The 18,054-nt window shown below is 46.7% G+C and overlaps 1 protein-coding gene across 1 annotated transcript in view; it reads right to left on the bottom strand.

Annotated features, from left to right (window-relative positions):
- Nucleotides 1-9,501: 9,501 nt before the first annotated feature.
- The window catches only part of SPATA1 (spermatogenesis associated 1), an 83,055-nt gene continuing 74,502 nt past the window's right edge, over nucleotides 9,502-18,054 (bottom strand). Inside the window, 1 exon segment of the mRNA XM_032494680.1 lies at nucleotides 9,502-9,654. The gene's annotated coding sequence lies outside the window, so the exon portion shown is untranslated.

The following is an 18,054-nucleotide window of genomic DNA, read 5'->3' as shown; positions in this document are numbered from 1 at the left end:
CGCCACAGCATACTAAGACAGCCTGCGTTTTCTGCCCTTTTTCTCTCTTGACAATGTTAGAGCGTGGGCACCACGTCCCTCTGCTTCTTACACTCACAGTGACCAAAAGCAGCGTTGTCCAAAGATCCAGTAACCTCTTGCAGATATCATCATGAAAAAATGTCAGAGTAGTAGAATTAAGTAACGTGTGGGAGTGTTTTTCCTCAATTTAAAAAGGAGAGCAGCTGCTTGTAGGGCAGCTGGAGATTTTCTAGCTTCCCTGCTGCGTCTGCATTTAGATGCTTAGTTTTCATGTTTCTGGTCCGCCGGGACAGTTTGCTGGTTACACAGTGCTCCACTAAGCAAAGCAAAGCACGCCCCAGCCCGGTGTCCTGATTAGAAAAAAGCAGACTTCTGCATATTCCCTAAAACCCTCAGTCTTGAGATCCCAGAACCCTCCATCCCAGTTCTCTGGATCCAGCTCTCTAATAACCTGCTGTCTAAGCCAAGGTGGAAACTGTCCAGCCGGGGATGCGGTCGGACTCAGCTAGTTCTCAGCCCTGAGTGTCTGCAACGAGTCTTCTGTTGGCCCCTAAGTGTAATTATTACTTGATTATAACATCATAGTTAATTTACCCACAATACCTTGAGTTTTTTTTTCTTCTGTAACTCTGAGCCTAGAACTCTTTCAGAATAACCTTTTGTTTTTCTAATTTTATGTCAGCAAAAAGGTTCAATCATAGGCAGTTTGGAAAGAGTTGCCCAGGAGTGTAATGCTTTTGGGAAATATCACACTTTCAGCCTTTTTCCTTTATCTTTTACCTTGAAAAGTAAGTAATTGATAGATTACTTTTGGTAGCTTCATTCCTTTTTTAAGCATAAAGAATTAGTGAACATCTCTATAAATTATTTGAATTTGGTGAAATTAAATTTTCCCAGCTATTTGTTCTAGGCGTAGTGCCCTAAAGAAAAACAGAAATCCATCAACAAGTAGCCACACAAAACCGTGGCATATGTTAGTTCTGAGGGAAACTATTTTGATCTTAGAGAAACCATGGAAAGCTTTAATTGGAATTTGAAAATTCAGCTTTGATCTTCTATTTCTGAAGCACTATTGCTCATTTTTATCAAAGGCAAAGGTCTGAGAAAACGACTGACTCATGCTTTTAAAATCTATAAATTATTGTCCCAATCAGGAAGTTTTTGGCTGTGAAATGGGGAGCTGTTCATAATGAGGCCCACATCAGGGGCATAAAGTGGGGTGAATGGTCACCCTGTGTAAGGCTGAAGGCCCCTCCCAGTAGCCAGAACTCTGCCATGAGTTTTGACTGTTGAACCCTAATCCCCCCCCAGATTACTCCCTCTAATTCATGCCTCAGGTATGGTTTCCAAAAGATGGAATCGAGTTGTAGTCTATCCGAATGTACAGTTAGATCTCTTAAAACACTTGGTTTAGAAACACAACACAAAAAACCCAGATTTGTCCCAGTGTGACTGATGTATCAGGGAACAATTGAAGCACAGTGCAAAATCTGCTTTTGCTTATGCATAGTTCTGTCTGTGAGAAACTAGGTGAATGCGGAAAACTGCACCCAGCTGAACTGAGCGGGGTAGGGCCACCCACAACACAGACAATACCTACCAGGGACCTCAGTTTACCATGTGTGTTACAAGCAACACTCACCCCTGCTGGCATTACAGCTTCCCCTTCCACTTCAGACCCCCCTCCTTCCAACACCTTATAAAAACTCCCAAGCTACAACTTTCCAGCACCCCTTCCACAAGCAAACTTCCAATCCTTTCCAAGGTAAAGTGCCATATTTCTTGTAGTGTTTGTGTTTCTTAACCATTTAACACGTGTAAAACCGTGCTGCTGGTTTTGTTTGGATCCTACCTGTCTCCTTTCTTTTGCTTCACTGATGAAATTTTTGAGTTTTGTGCCCCAACCCTGTTTTCTCCAAATGCCCTGAGGTTTTTGATGTGCAGGTTTGCACGTGGTGGTTTTAGGACTGCATCTGCTGTGTGAGAGCAGAGCTGGTAGAAAAGAGCAGCCTTCTGTCGCCCCATTTATGACTCAGGCTGCTGGAGAGCCTCTCAAAATTCCATGCCAACTTTCCTCAGTCTACACACCTGTGATACAAACTGCTCTTTGCAGATACAAATTTACCGTGTTTCAAATAATTATTTAAAATGCAGTGAGCTCTTGCTGTGTTCCAAGCACCACACTGAGCCATAATAAGCAATTTCTTTAACTTCTCCCAACAGCTTTATAGGTAGGAGCTATAGTTGACAGATGAGGAGACTGAAGCAAGGAGAGAGATCTGCCCAGTTGTGTGCCACAGCTGCTATGTGGTGGAGCTGCAGAGGAATCATATTAAAATGTTTTGGCATTTTCTTTCTATCTGGTAAACATCTATTTTCCTTTAATATTAAGTGCTCTTATGTCTGCGAAGCTTTCCCTGAGTCAATAAGCAGGCAGTCACCTCTCCGCTTTCAGAATTGAACTTTCTTTTATTCACTCAGCAAAAGTTTGTTGAGTTCCTATTATTACCGCGGTGCCAGGTGCTAGGGCTCTAACGCTGACAGCGACTTGGCCATCGACGGTTGTCAGAAATAGCAATTTGCCAGGGGAAACAAGTGAACAATTGAAGGCAGCTGGACAAGCACTACGAATCCAGTGTCAGAGTGCTCGGAAGAGCAGAGAAGCGGGGGCAGCATCTCAGACTGGGAAACAGGAGATCAGAGGATGTTTGAGCTAAACAGTGAAAAGCAGACATTCCAGAAACGGACCAGTTAAGGTCAGAGCTGTGAAACCACATGACCTTCATTAAAACTACAAATGGTTCTGTTTGCACAGAGTAAAGGGGACGGGAGACCAGTGGGAAGGTATGCAGGGGCCAGGCTCAGAGAGTCTTGGATTTAAAACCTCTTGGAAAGAAATTTAAAATTTATCCTGAAGGCTTGGTGATGCTACTGAATAAATCAAGCACAAATATAACACAAGCAGACTGTTCCCTCTGTCCCTTGTCGCAGCACCAAAAGCATTCCTCTATGAAAGCCTTTATTACAAATATCTCGATTGTGATTACTTCTGTCAAAGCATTTATCACAATCTTAATTTTCAGATGGGAGCAATATGGAAAATCATTGGAAGGAAAGTAAAGTGGGGATGAGGTCAGTTTGCAGTAACCCAAGAGAGGTGGATTGGGGAAAGGGATGGATTTGCAGGTAGAACCTGATTGGGTGTCGGGGTAAGCGAATCACTCTAGGCTGATTTCTCCCTCAGGTGATGGCGGATGATAGAGTGCAAGGAAGAACAGCTTCGGGGGCTGGAAAGAGTTAACTCAGCAGACCTGGGTTACACGCACATTACTCCCAAGAAAGTTCTGTCTTTAGGACTGGCGCTTGGCTGGCTGCTGGGAAACCACCTCTGAGCCCTTGGAATACTCTGCCTGATAAGAACATTTTCATGTGCACGAAGCTTGGACCCCGCCATACCAGTGTGACCACATACGTTTGTCCTCACAACGTGACTCACGGCAAATGCCTGTTTTTGCCCCGTGGGTCTGGCATCTGAGTAGCTGAGGGCATTCACATGGGTGCCTACAGGGCTGACTCCCAATAAAACCGCTGGACACCAAGGCCTGGGTGACCTTCCCCGGTTGGCAACACTTCACATGTGTTGTCACACATCGTGGCGAGTCCACCAGGGGAGGACTCCTGGAAGCTTGCACTTGGTCTCTCCTGGGCCTTTGGGTTTGCCCACATGCCGTCTCCTTTTGCTAATTTCCATCTGTATCCTTTCCGTGTAACCTATCATGGCCATGAGTGCAACAGCTTTTCTCAGCTTGTGAGTCCTAGTGAATCATCAAGCCTAAGAGTGATCTTGGGGACGACACGGGGATAATGAACTGTTCTGGACGTGTTGAACTTGAGCTGTCTGAAACATCCAAGTCCATGTGTCCAGTAGGCAACTGGAAATATGGGTTTGGAAATCAACAAAGAGGTCTGGGCTAGATCCTGAGTTCTGAGAATAAACACACGAGTGGCTGTTGAAGCTATGGGCACAGACGAGGTCAAAAAGGAGAAATAACAGAATGAAAGGCAGACGGTAGAGACTTGGAGATCACTGGCATCTAACAGGCAAATGTGTAAGCAAAGAGCCAGGATTCTGAGAGTGCATATCAAAAAGTTGTTATCAACCATCCCTAGGAAGGGGAGAATTTCAAGGAAGTTCAGGCAAAGAGGTTGAACTTATTAAGAAACACTGAGTTTGCAGCGAAAGTGAATTTATAAAGCCATTCAGTATTCAACAACAGGGGATGAAGGTGGTTCCTCCCACTTTGAAACATTTCAATCTTGGTCCTGTGCTCAAATATTCACGATGAAACTAACCCCTGCTAAGCCATCAAACTGCTGCGTGCCTGGGAAAGTTGAGGTATTCAGTTCTTATTGCTGACAAACATTCACAGAATTGATCATGGTCGAGTCCATGTGAATGAAGGAAATTCACCACTGGGACCACTGGCTCAGTGACACACAGCTGCAGTGTCATGGTGTCATAAATTCAAGTAGATTCAGATCTTCCTGCAAAATACCTGCTACGCCACACATTACTGTCACTTGTTTTAGCAGATTCTACTTCAGATTGTACTGAATTAGCAGTTTTCTCAATGTCTTTGAAAACACTCTCACCCATAACCATTCTACACCAACCATTCAGAGGCTGATTTTTCCATCACTTCAAACTTGCTAGTGACTCCTCAGGGCAGGACCAGTGATATCTGTTGATGCATTAAGAGTCAAGGAAGGTCACTTGCCTGGGCTTTTTAAATTTACTATAGATGTTGCTCATAATGTCTTCAATTCTTTGAGTTCTTGCCAGAAACTAATAATCTTCAACAGAGTCATTTTCTCTGGCTGCATGTCTTCAGCTGCAGTAATCAAATACTATTTGAATAACTCACCATTGGTAAGCAGTTCTTCTTGCTTGGATAACAAATGAACTCCTTGGAAACTTTCGTTGCAAACTCGTTTTCATTTTCCTATTTCCATGAAGAAATTCTGCTATGATAAGATATTCCACTTTAAATTTAAAATTTTTCCTAACCACTGCTGTCCTGTGATGAATGTATATCTAATAATGTCAACCTACTCTGTATTCTTTCAGCGCAGCTATGAGTGGCATTGCTTAACAAAACCATGCTTTGGTATCTAGTTTGATTGCAAAATGTTACTGTACCTTAGGAATACAACATTCAAAGTTCACTTCTCTTGTCTTGATTTGTCATGATGAGTATACACAGGTATTAAAAAGAATTTTGAAATGGCACTCTATGGAGAAGATTGTGACACTTGAAACGTTGTCCAGCTGTAACTGCAATTTGCAGCGCACGGCTCTGAGCAGCAGTGCCAAGCCAGCATGGGCGTCATGTATGGCCATCACAACGCCTTGACCTTGCCACATTAGCACAAAAGCAGTCACGGACGGTGTATGCAGGAGTGAGAATGGTGGTGTTAGTATACAATTTAGGTGATGGTCACTGGAACTGAATATCGTGTAATTTTTACATGCCTCAAAATATTCTTTTGAGGGAGACAGAAGTGGGCTTAACTAGGCAAGGGGTCACCATCCCAGCTTCTAGACTGGTCCTCCATAACCGGCAGGCGCTTCATAGCAAATTCATGTTTGCTACTCTGTATAAATGACAGGAACCCACCTGGGCATGATGTAGGCAAAAAAAATTCAGCAACTCATGTAAGCATTAAAAAAGCATTAGCAACATATCCTGACAGAATGGGACGCCAACCCATTCTGGAAACACAGGTCTAGGGGTTCCCCCAACCAGGAGAGGGAGCTGGCAAAGACTGTGGAGGTAGTCAGAACCCCAGGCCATGGGCAGACTCCAGTCCCCAAGGCATCTGAGCAGAAACCCATTCCCGTGGACCGGGCTGGTGGTTCTCATTCACAGCTATGTGGCAAGAAATTAGTTACCATAAAGTATAAATGTTTGCAAATGAATTCCTTGAAAAAAAGATTATTTTGAGTAAATTTAAGCTTCTCCCTCTTGTCATTCCCACACACCTGCATTTCATTAGGTTTCTTGAGAGCAGCAGGCAGGTGTAGACTAACCGCTAGCATGCAGGGCACGTGCTGTGCATGTGAATGCCACTGCTCTTGCCGGGCAGGCGGCAAGATGACCAACAAGAGGACACCCACGGCGGTCATCCTGCGGGAGCCCAGAGCCCACCGCTACAGACTGCAGGGACCGGAATGCAAGGCGCTCTGGCCCCCAGAGCCCTGGCCCCCAGGCTACCCGGGGGCTGCTGGTGTTGGCCAGGTTTGCTCCAGAGCTAGCCACGGCTCTCAACCCACAGGCTGAAGTTCACCGCTTCTGCCTCTAGGTCACAGAATATGCTTTCCTTGGAGGTTTGGAAGGAGTTGTCCAAAGCTTTTCTCCTGCCTGCATTTTCTCCCTGAGTTCCTCAGAAAATGGCCTGCCTGATACACTGCTGCCTGACCCTGGAAAGTGGTCAGAAATGAGGTCCCCAAAGCCAGGCTACTGGGAGTGTGCTGAATATTTACTTTCTGGAAGCTGCCTGTGCGTGTCGCCCTCCTGGGAGCCTCTTCCTAACATACTGCAGTGAAGCAAAGCGACAAGAATGGGGGCAATGGTACTGATGGCACTTCTGCCTTCAAAGCCTACCTTCTGCTCTGCCTACATGCAGAGGTGAGATTGCAAAAGAACCCTCATTTCTAGGGTCTCTTTTGCTCCCCGGGCATTGTATTCTCACCTCGGTCTGTCCCCCAGCAGTCATCTCTAAATGTTCCTGGTTCTTGTTTTCTAGTTTGGAGGGCCTATCAGCTACCCCCACCCACGTGCGCCTCAGGAGAAACTAGGGTGTGGGGAAGGCGGCAGAGGGCAGCTGCCGGGCAGCCCACTCAGACTGCCCCTTTGGGGTAGTACAGGCAAATCGCACTAACAGGAGGGCTGCGAGTCTCATGTTTGAGTGTGTCCTGTGGGAACTGCCACCAGGTGCACGAGTCAGAGCAAGACAAGACATAAATGATGTGACTTAATGGGAGAATTCTTACTGGTTGCTCAGCCAGGTCAAAATTCGATAACTTCTTCTCTGGACTGAAGCATAAATATTCAAGTCTTACAGATTGCTTCCAGGTCCTACCCGGCTCAGGGCTTCGTCTCTGAAACTGTCTAAGAAAGCTGCAGTCTGCAGACCAGAAAGCATTTAGCGTCTAACTGGTCACTCAGTATTTACAAAGGTTCAGGTCAGAGCATCTCCACAAACAGTCCCTGAGACATAATCATCCCACCAGTTCAAAAGAGCTGCTTAATTTCAAGTGTCATTTAACATCCATCTAAACAGTTGTCTGTTTTAGAAATTCCAGTGTATAAAATCTTCGAACGGCTTCTAAAGGCATGTTCAGCTCTGTTGCAGCAAGTGAAGAGCATTATTAAAAAGAAAAAGATTCTAAATGCATAAATAATGGGCTCACCCTCCCACTACTGAACATTCAGAGCAGAGTCTGAGAGCCTCAACCCCCCTCTCCGTCTCCTGCCTGGGCACAGTCACGCCCTGGACCGATCCCGAGGGAACTCTCCTTTCCTAGCTTCTGCTGGAGATGGTGCGTGGGCAGGTGGCTTAGGTGCCTTTATATGCTACCTACCGGGTCTGGCCCTGTCCTGGCCAAGCTGTGTGCCTTCGGGGCAGTTGTTCGATCTCTCCCAGCCTCTGCCCCGACATGGCGGGAGGGACTGTCTGGTTGTTTGAAGGTGGAAATATTGAATAATAGCCTCTGAACTGGGAAGGAACTTTGAGATGGAAAAACAAACTGGGCAATTCCATAAAGCGCAATTATGAAGCATATTACAGGTAATTTACCCACAGGCAGGAAGGATGGGGCGATGGAAGACGGGTATCAGCAGATGCACACCATCGGAAGGGAAACGGGGATTTAAAGGGGCCAAAGCTAAAAATAGAATCTGACTCCCAAGTGACAAGCGCAGTTGGCACTGGCTGGAACTGCGTTATTTTTTTTCCTCCCCCTGGAGAGTCTCATGACCTTTAACCATCTGTGTTAGCAAAGGCATTCTTCCAGTTTTTGTATCAGATGAAGGCCAGAGTAAAAGTTGATAAGGAATTCATCTGGCTTCGGTGCAATCCTGGGGAGTAAAGTCCGGTCACAGGAGAGGGGAGGGGGCAGGACTGCGGGCCTAAGGTGAAGCTGACAAGATGGAGTCAGTGTAGTTCAGCCACGCACTAGTTCACTGCTGAGCCATGTCCCCCCATCAGCAGGGAGGCTTCAACACTGATGCCGGAGGATCACGCATAAGGAAGGAAGTTTCCAAGGTTAGAAATTTTGCAGATGCAGCTTCAAGACTCATTTGAGTCCCACAGCAATCACAGAAGCCCGAACTCCAGGGAAATACTACTCTATCCCACTAGAGATGAACAAGCCGAGGTCAGGTAATGTAAACAAACTGGGCAGTGCCATGTGAGGAGTCAGGCCTGGTGTTGAACTGGCCTCGTGAAAGAGAAGACAGGCCAACGGCAAAGTCAGGGCCTCCAGCCCTTAGAGACCAGGCCTGGCTGCCTCTTGGCTTCTTATATAGAATGTCGCCTATAGAAAGACATGAGAAGAGAAAAACATGTACATATCTCTGAAATGACTGGTTAAAGGTGCTTTATTTATTTCGTTGTTTAGATTTTTCGTGTTTTCCAACACTTTTTACAATGTATAAACATTACTTTGGAGAAGAGAAAAAATAATTGATATTGCAAAAAAACCCAAAAAACAGAAACAACACGAATGGAGGGACATATGGATGGAGAGGCAAGGAAGTGGGAAAGGAAAACCAAAATCCAAATCCAAAACTAATCTCAGAAAACCAGGGCAGGTCCGCAGGCGGCTTACCCAAGCTCTCGCTCCTGGCATCCTGGCTTCGGAGTCTGAGGCCCCTCCGCCGCCCCGCCCTGCACCGCCGCGCGCCGCACCTCGGCCCCGCCAGAGGGCGCCCCGGGGCCGGTGCCGCCGCGTCCTGGCCCCTGGTAGTTCCCTGAGCGCTCCCCTGCGGGGCGAGGACGGCGCTCCCGGCGCCGCGGGAGGATCAGCGCGGAGAGGGAGCGGCTGTGCGCAGTGACGTAGGACCGGGGTGCAGCACAGCGCAGCGGCGAAGCCCCGCGCGTCCTCACCGCCCCGCCCAGCCGCGGCCTCCCGCAGAGCGCGCAGCGGGCCGCCTCCCGCTGGGCCTGGGTGCGGTCCCCGCAGCTGCGGGTCGCCCTGGGGCGGGTCTGAGGCGCGGGCTGCCTCCCTCCCCCTCCCCGCCAGGCTCCTGGCGCCGGATTCCCCCTCTTGCTCCGCCCCACTTTCCCCAAGAGTGAGTGCACTGTTGTTGAGTTGTTTTTTTTTTTTAACAATTAAAAAATTTGGGAAGTAATAATGCAAAGTGAAAAATCCAAATATCATATATTTAAAAAAAATCAGTCTCCCTTTACCACCATTTTACCAACTCCCCTCTCCAGAAAAAACTACTAGTGATAGGTTCTTACATGCATTCACATACTTAAAATCAGTGTAGTGTAGATATCCGTATGTTTGTCCATCCGTTCCTGGGTCCATCCTTCCATACATTTCATGCATACATGCATCCATCCCTGGAAAAGTATCGATCAAAATGTTAACAAGGTATTTTTAGGTGGTAGAATTAAAACGATTCTAATTTCTTAAATATTGTACAGTGAAAATGTGGGTGTGGAGAGAGTTACTATTTTAAAATCCATTTCCTCTCTTAAGTCTGTCCTCACCACTGCAATAAAGGCACTGACTCCCTGTGGTAACTCCCTCAGTCTCCTAGTCTCACGTGGAGAGAGGCTCATCGTCCTCAACCTCTCCTGGCTTCTCCAAGCAACACTCTGGGGCTCCTAGTAACAGAGCTGGAGGTTTGTGTCTCAGTGATTAATTAATCTGTGGATTAAGAACTTACACAAAAGGGTGTTTTTTTTTCTTTGAGATTCTTGAAATATAATTCTGAATTTTTTTTTAAATTTTGGAGGCCAGAGAACCCTATTTAAAATAAAAGTTTGTTTAAACAAGCCTGAATCTTTATTGTCTTTGGGAGTTCTGTAGCGATCACAAGTCTTCCTTTCCTTCCTTTTTGAAAAGCAGAAAAGGGGTAGATGTTCTCATCTGAACAGCTGGAGCCCAACCAGGTCTTTCCAGGACGTCTGTGAGGGGCAGACGAGCAAAGCTTCAGAGGGTCCCCTGCAGCACTGTCACACAGGGATGCTGGGACTTTTGACTGTGTAACAGATTTATTTAAAACATACATATTAAAAATCACAGTTTTAAAAGAAAAATTGAAATGTTTAACATTTTGGGAATAAATGGAGGAAACAAGTAAGAGCCCTGTTTAAGTCTTTGAGTCCCTGTGCATCAACCATTTCCAGTAAATTATTGTTGAATAAGCCCCTGCGTCCCCACCAGCCAGTGTGGTCCAGGCAGGGAGAGAGGACGGGAAGCCAGCCCTGCCTAACACTCAGGAAAGAGACAGAAATCCCAGTCTGTTTCCAAGCTTGCGGGAAATGCACTATTCCAGAGATTCCTAGACTTTTGCATTTCAATGACAAATACAATCCCAAAATAAATTTAGGAAGGGAGATGTGTGCCAACTTTTAATTTTGCCAAGTAAGGTCATTCAAAAAGAACCTGTCATCGACTGGCTCCACTGTTTTTTTGTTTTTGTTTTTATAAAAGAAAGGACATACTGACAACAACAAAAAGGACACGACCTCAGAATAAAGGGCTGTCTTTAGAAAATGGATTTTGTGTTACAAAATATTTTACCGTATTTTCCTTACCTTTTCTTGTTTTGCCCATTTTTCTGTCTTAGTTACAAGAACATAAGGACTGTAATTTAATCTTTGTTTGATGGGAGTTATTCTTCTACTATTTTAGGGCCATCATGATGAATATTAATGGACAATACCAAGTACAATGAGGTGAGAAATATTAGCTATTGGACTGGATTCATATGAATCCCAAATTTATACTACTCATAGGATCCTGTGCTAGTCCTGCACCCAGACCTCCCAATTTTAGACAAATATACCACCATTTAATTTTAGATGGTTTTTGTTGTTTCTGTTGAGTTTGGATTTATAACACTTTCTAGATTAAGTGAAGGTCTCCTTGGATTCTTGTCAGCTGAAGGCTCTCTGCTAGTGATCACCCAAAGAACTGGGTACTTCAAGATCATATTTTTTGGCCTAAGGTAGTTTACAAATTAAAATTGTAGAATTTCAAGAAGGCAGTGCGTTGAAGCTGGGTTATACTAGCCAACTGCTTAAAATGAAATGGAGGAGGAGGAGGAAGGGGAGGAAGAGGTGATGGGAGGGAGGGAGCCAGGGACGGGGAGGAAAGAAAAAGGGGTGAAGGCAGCAGAGAAAGGGAAGGACAATGAGAATCAATTGGAATGTAAGGGGTTCTGTGTAGAAACAGATCTTTTTAACCTTTCCTAGAATTGCAGCAGATTGTGGGACCAGCAATCAACCTTTTATTCCTTGAAAGCAATCTGAAGGGTATTCGATCACCCAGAAGTTTTAAGCAGTTAATCTGAGAGGGCTCTCCGATCTGTCAGTGCTTATAACACGTGTCCTAGCCTGCAGACCTCATCCAGCCCCCAGCTCTCTGGACAATGAGAGGGGTGGGAGGTTTTCTGGGCAGGGACTGTACTGTATTACAGAGTAGCTGGAAACTTCAACCTTATTTATGACTTTTCCCCCAAACTTTACAGGTAAAGGGAATTCAGCCAGGGAGATGAAAAGCCTTGGACAGTTTTACCTTATCTTGAAATCCAGAGATTTGGCCCAGGTTCTGGATACCTGGGAAAGGAATGTTTTGCAGCTTTGAATTTCTTAAGCTGCAATTCCCAAAGACTCTTCCATCAGAATGGACTTTGCAGAGAATTCATACAACACTGGCACTTCCCCAGGCTTTGTCCTTGACTCGGTTCCCCCATCCTTTTCCAGTCATGCCACCACCAATTCGTGTCTGCAGCTGTCACGTAGACTCACACACTCCAGCCCTGCCTTCTCTCCAGCGCTTCAGACATATTTTGTCTGTTTGCTGAACATCGCCCACCCAATAGTTACCTTAAACTCAGCACATCCCCAGTCAAATGGCTCACATCCTCCCCAGCACCAGCAGCAACCTCCCTTCCTTTCTGTACTCCTTTCTTTATTTTGGTTAGCCTCATTGCCATTTACCAAGTTGCTCAAGCCAAAGACCTTGGCATCATCCTAAACATCTTCCTTCACTGCCACCTCCTAATGGTCACCGAGGTCCATCCTCTTCTCCCCTACTATGTCTTACTCTTCCATCCTCTGTTCTCCATCCCCCTTGTCCAGGCCCTCATCCCCTCTCACCTGGACCAGGGCCACTGCTTTCTAACTGGCTTCTGGATCATAGTATCACCCCACGAGCACCTACCCACATAGCTGTCAGGGAGGTCTCTGTAAAACACAGCTCAGTTTCCATCTCTCTCCTGCTTAACCCTATCAGGTCATTCCTCAGTGTCAGTAGGATAAAGTCCAAAATACTTGGCATGTTACATCAAGTCCTTCCCTCCAGCTCCCACCTGCACCAGTGTCCTCCTGGGATGCTCTCCAGCATGCGTCCCACGGGGAGACTACAGAGAACCCCCTCGCTTACAGTCTCCTTCTTGCTGCTTAAAACAATTGTTAATGATATTCCCAAGTCATGTGGCCGGGTGACAAGTTCTGGGGAGGGGAATGTAAGCAAAAGTACCCTGAGAGAATTTCCGAAAACTTTCGGGAGGGAGCTGGCGAACATTCTTTGTCCCTTTTCTTTTGCCCCTTTCTCCATCCGACAGCCTGGAACACAGATGTGCTGGCTCGCATCCTGGATGATGAAAATGAGGGACACAGCCCAGGGAGGGAGGGACAGCAAGCTGGACGGTGCCCACAGCCCTGACTACGACCTCTGGAATTTTCTGCCAGAAATCAACTTCTAAAGTGGTTATGCCACTGGCATTTGGAATCTCTGACTCTTGCTGCTGAACCTAATCCTAACTGACCTAGAACCTGGTGCCGAAAAGGGACGCAGGAAGTAATCTTTTTTATGCTCTGTAGGGACTCAAGAAGCCATCCAACCCTACAGTGTGTAAAGTCTTCAGCTCTTGCTATAAAGGTTTATTACCACAGCCACTTGGCGTATCGGCATTTTGATTTCCAAAGACACTTTCTTCTCCAGGTGACCACAGTGATCATTTAAGTAAGTGTTCTGCCCCTGCATACCGCAGACTGGTGGGTTTTGCAAAGCATGTCTGATTGGCAGAATCACACCTGGGACCATAGATGGCTTCAAGGCATTCTGGAAATACAGCTTTAGTTCCAGTATTTTCAGTACAGGCGGCACGCTGGGAAGGGATGCGCAGTGAATCAGCCCAGAGTGTCCGGCACGCGCTCGTAGTCCATCCCCCCCCCCCCGGCCCCCCAACAGCTCTTCCTCAGCTGACTTGCCTTTACACCGTTTCTGCGCTTCCTTCTGCCTTGAACCTTATGTTTCCCCTCCCTCCCTCCTCTGCCTGTGAATTTATGCTTCTGTCTCAACTCCTGGCAGAGCAAATCCACCCTGCCTGCTGCGGGATCTCCGCAGCGCTTGGAATATCCCGAAGTCCTTGTCCTCAAGGGAACCCTGTTCCTGGTTCACAGATCCCTCCTCCCCGCTAAAGGGCGAGCTCCTCTAAGGCCAGATGAGAAGCCACTGCCTCATCTGCGCCCTCCTCTGCCTCCGACTTGGATTCTCAGCCTGGCGCGGAGCAGGCACCGAGGAAGCGTGTTGAACAGGGGCACGCTGACAAAGGCTCCGACGATGCTGCCCCCTCTCCCAGGCGGCGGCGTTGCCGGGGCAGCACGACCTGCGTGTGAGTCGCGGCGCCGCCCCGCACCTCCTGGAGGCGTCCCGGGCATGCTGTGTAACCTCTCTGTGCCTCAGTTTCCTTCTCTGTGAGATGAGTCCCGTAACACCTACAGGAGTGCTGGGAGGGTTAAATGACCCGGTCCCGGAGAAGCGCGCAGCGCGGTCCCCAGCGCACAGACGGGACTCAGCAGCGTCAGCTGGTGCCATTTCGTGGGTGTCGGTCTCCTGCATGCTGTCCACTTCCCCTCTTTTTCCTCCTCTCTCTGAATTTTGCTTTTCAGTAACATTTTTTTAAATTGAAGTATAGTCGATTTACAACGTTGTGTTAGTTTCTGGTGTACATACAGCACAGTGATTCAATTATATATATATACACATTCCTTTTCATACTCATTTTCATTCTAGGCTACTGCAAGGCATTGAATACAGTTCCCCATGCTCTACAGTAGGACCTTGTTTATCTTCAGTAATACTTTGATTCAATGAACATTTTCTGAGCCCCAGGACAAACACAGTTACAACCTTGGGGAGCTTGCTGGCTTTTAGGGAGGCAGACACATAAACTGTGAGCACTTGAAAGATAGCCGTTTTCACCAGTTTCTATGGAAACGCAGGAGAGAGAAACAGTCACCATGGGGCGGGGGCGGCGGGGGAGGAGACTGGTCACGAAATGATTTACTGAAATGGGGGTGATTCTTGAGATGGCTCTTAAAGAGGAGCAGGAGGGAGAGGAGACTTCTAGGCAAAGAGAACAGTGTGTGAAAATGTGGAGAGTTATCCAACACACTGTGTGGTTTGGGGAACTGCCCATAGAACTAGACCAAAGGTTCTCACCCTTGAATTTGATCAGAATCCCTTGCAAGCCTTGGTAAGATGCAGATTGCTGGGCCCCTCCTCCCCCAGAGTTTCTGATTCACTAAATCTGGGGTAAGGCCCGAGGTCTTGCATTTTGTTACTGTTTTCTTCTATTAAACATATTTTGGGGTGATGGTAATTTATTTATTTTCAGTGGAGGTACTGGATTTCGAACTCAGGACTTTGTGCATGTTAGGCACACACTCTACCACGGAGCTATACTATCCTCCCCTCTGAGGTCTTGCATTTTCAACAAGTTCCCAGGTGGTGTCTCATGTGGCTGGTCCAGGACCACACTCTGAGAGACCTGCTGCCAGGGCATGATGGGGCGTGGGGAGCAGGGAGCAGTGGAAAGGAGAGCTGGGATTCCCAAACTGGTGCAGGAGTTTAGATTTTATAAACAGCAACGACAACAAAACTAGAGAGTTGTTTTAAAGAGAGGAGTAGACAGTCAGCTCTCCACGACTGCAGGTGTATGTTAAGGGAGCGCGGCTTCAGAAGGGAGGACACTTGAGGAGTAGAACCCAGGTGAGAGGTGGGGGGCTCTGTGACTAGCAGGGCACAGAGCCCAGCCCTGTGCTGAGCCCCCAGCCTCTCCGCCCCACCTGCTCCTTTCTCCTGAACACAGACAAAGAGTGCCTCTCATCTCTAAGGTTAAAGCTTCTGCTCCTGCCCTCCGTCCCACCACCGTCTCCTCTGGACTCATCCTCTTCCAAATATCTTCAGCTTTTTTCTCTGCACACCCTTCCTGCGGGACACAGTTTCAACCAAACCTTCAAACATTCAGCACTTCTGGAATCATACTTCCCAGCTGCTCCTTTTGGCTGCTACGATTAATAATTTTTTTTAAATCAAAAACATCTCAGTGAATGGTCATCACCTGCCCCATTTCCTCACGCCCAGTCCTTGCCCTCTCAATCTCATTCTGCACCAGCCTGAGCAGTGATATAGCACTTCGCTTCTCTTATTTGCTTTAATTGCATCATCCCTACTTCTACCAAAATGTCTTCAGAGAACCCCTCATGAAGAACTCCAGTAGAAACAGTTAATAAATGTTGAAAATGCCACAACAGAATGAATTTTTAAGCCTCTAAGCCTTTATTAACCTTTCTACTTCAAAACAGCTTACAGGAAATCCGTATATGATGGGGATATATTATTGCTCCTAAATTAGCCAACATAATCCAATTTGTCTAAACTGATGGAGTTTAAAACAAAATTGAGACTTACATAGACCTTAATTCCATAGAGACATTTATCTTACGCTCTCCTGGTCTGTCTAGAGCTAAGTTCCTTAGAAGCAGATTTTACCCACCTTTGTATTAATTGCTGTAATGAAGTGTCCATGAATTGTCCATCATTTGTTTCTACATTATAAAATTTTTAAAGGCTTGAGATAAAAATGGGGCCTTTTGGGTCCTGGGAGCATAAACAAAGTCTACTCTGAAAGGTTCTTTATTCAGATGCTGTAAACAAGCATGGAATATCCACTGAACACAGTTCGAGCCCTTGAATGCATAGCAGGGATTGGTTTACCTCCTGAACAGGCAGCTTTCTGAGTTTTGCTTAGAGCCCGAGCCCCCACACTTCTGTCTGAAGCTCTCCCTTTCTTCTGGACCATTTATGTACCTGCTGCAAATCCTTGATGCCACATAAGTCTTTCCGCAGGTACTTCCAACAGTGAGGGAGTTGAAATATCTCTAAAATAAATTTCTGACTCTGATAGGGTGCCTTTTGTAATGTCAGTAGTCAGAAGAGCTAAGAAGTTCTAGAAACCAGACAGACAGGCCCATTTCTTATCAACAAGTTGGCTCCTTTTCAAGGTTTTTTCCTCTATTTTATTTCTGCTGTGACTTTGCAAAAGTACACAGCTTTCTCAACTTCCCTGGGAGCAAAACTAATGATTTAATTTCTCTAATCAGGGAGAACACCAACAATTCTTCCTTCTTCTGAGGTTAAGGGCTTCTCTCTTTTTAAAGCAAGCAACTCCTTTTAAATGTGGTTCCGGATCCACTGACTTGATTCGACCAGTAGCACAGAGCAGAAAGCCTGCGATCGAACCACTCCCCCTGAGGCCCCCCCCCCCGAGAGCTCACACTGGGGGACACTCACCCCAAATGTGCAGGTCAGGCTGAGCCTGTGCCCCATCCCGGAAGGAGCCCGAGGTGCCGGGTGAGATGGAGCTGGGGGAGGGGCAGGGAAAGGAGAGGAGGTGGCCTCTCTGTCCCCCACTTCCAGCCATCATCCCCAGACCAAAAGAGAGAACTGCCCATGTTACTTTACACTTGAGGCAATCCAGTGAAATCCAGGTGTGTATCTTACCCATTTCATTGCTCTCTCAAGTGCAGAATCTTTCGTGGTCATTTAAAAACTGCTGGGTTAGTTTCTACCTCGCACTGGTTCCCGCCAACTCAATTTGAAATTGGCTTTCTTGGTTGTCCCTTTCTCACCTGGGAGGGACCCAGCCAGATTTCTGCCTGCGGGTGATAAAACCATAAAACCTTGTCCCATGTCCGGCTGGGTCCCTTCTTCTAGTCCAGGTCGAGAGGGTGACCGTGGGGCCCCAGGGACTCTCCCGAGGGGCAGTAAGGCGGCACCCGGGGCTGAGAGGTTTTCCTGACGCTTGTAGTTTTATTAGAAATAAAGTGGTAGGGAATTGGGGCAAAATTATGGTAAGTGAAGGCCCTAAAATGCCCTGAATGTCTTCAGGTATGACATCATGGAAACGTTCTCCAGCTTGCTGAAGGCTCTCCCCAGGTGTAGCACATTACAGGGCCTGGCACCAGGCAGATTCTGGTAAATATCTGGAGGATGAATGAACAGACTAGACACACTGCTGAAATGCACTAACCATAAATGCTAGGGACGTTCTTTATATTGTCTTTGCAATGTTTTGATCTGAAAAATGTCTTAGCCGTTTCCTGCAATCTCGTTTCCAGATTCAGTCTCCCCAGGTTGATGGTAATGATGGTTCCTGGCCCAAAAACCCCTTCACAGCATCAGCAAAGCTGACTGCTGTGGTGGTATCCCCTCTGCGTCCCTGTTGAATCTGAGCCCACCAGTGGGAAGGTTGGAAACATTTATTCCTCTGAAAATATGTTGAACACTATTATAGTCCGAGGACCCTCTGCACACTGCATATGACTGTCAAGAAAACGATCAGTCGAGGGGAAGGTACAGCTCAGAGGTAGAGCGTGTGCTTAGCATCCACGAGGTCCTGGGTTCAATCCCCAATGCCTCCATTAAAAAAATAAATATAT

Source organism: Camelus ferus, chromosome 13, assembly GCF_009834535.1.
Source record: "Camelus ferus isolate YT-003-E chromosome 13, BCGSAC_Cfer_1.0, whole genome shotgun sequence".
Taxonomy (NCBI): Eukaryota; Metazoa; Chordata; class Mammalia; order Artiodactyla; family Camelidae; genus Camelus; species Camelus ferus.
The sequence above is the reverse complement of the archived record's forward strand: the minus strand, read 5'-3'. Positions and strand labels throughout refer to the sequence as shown.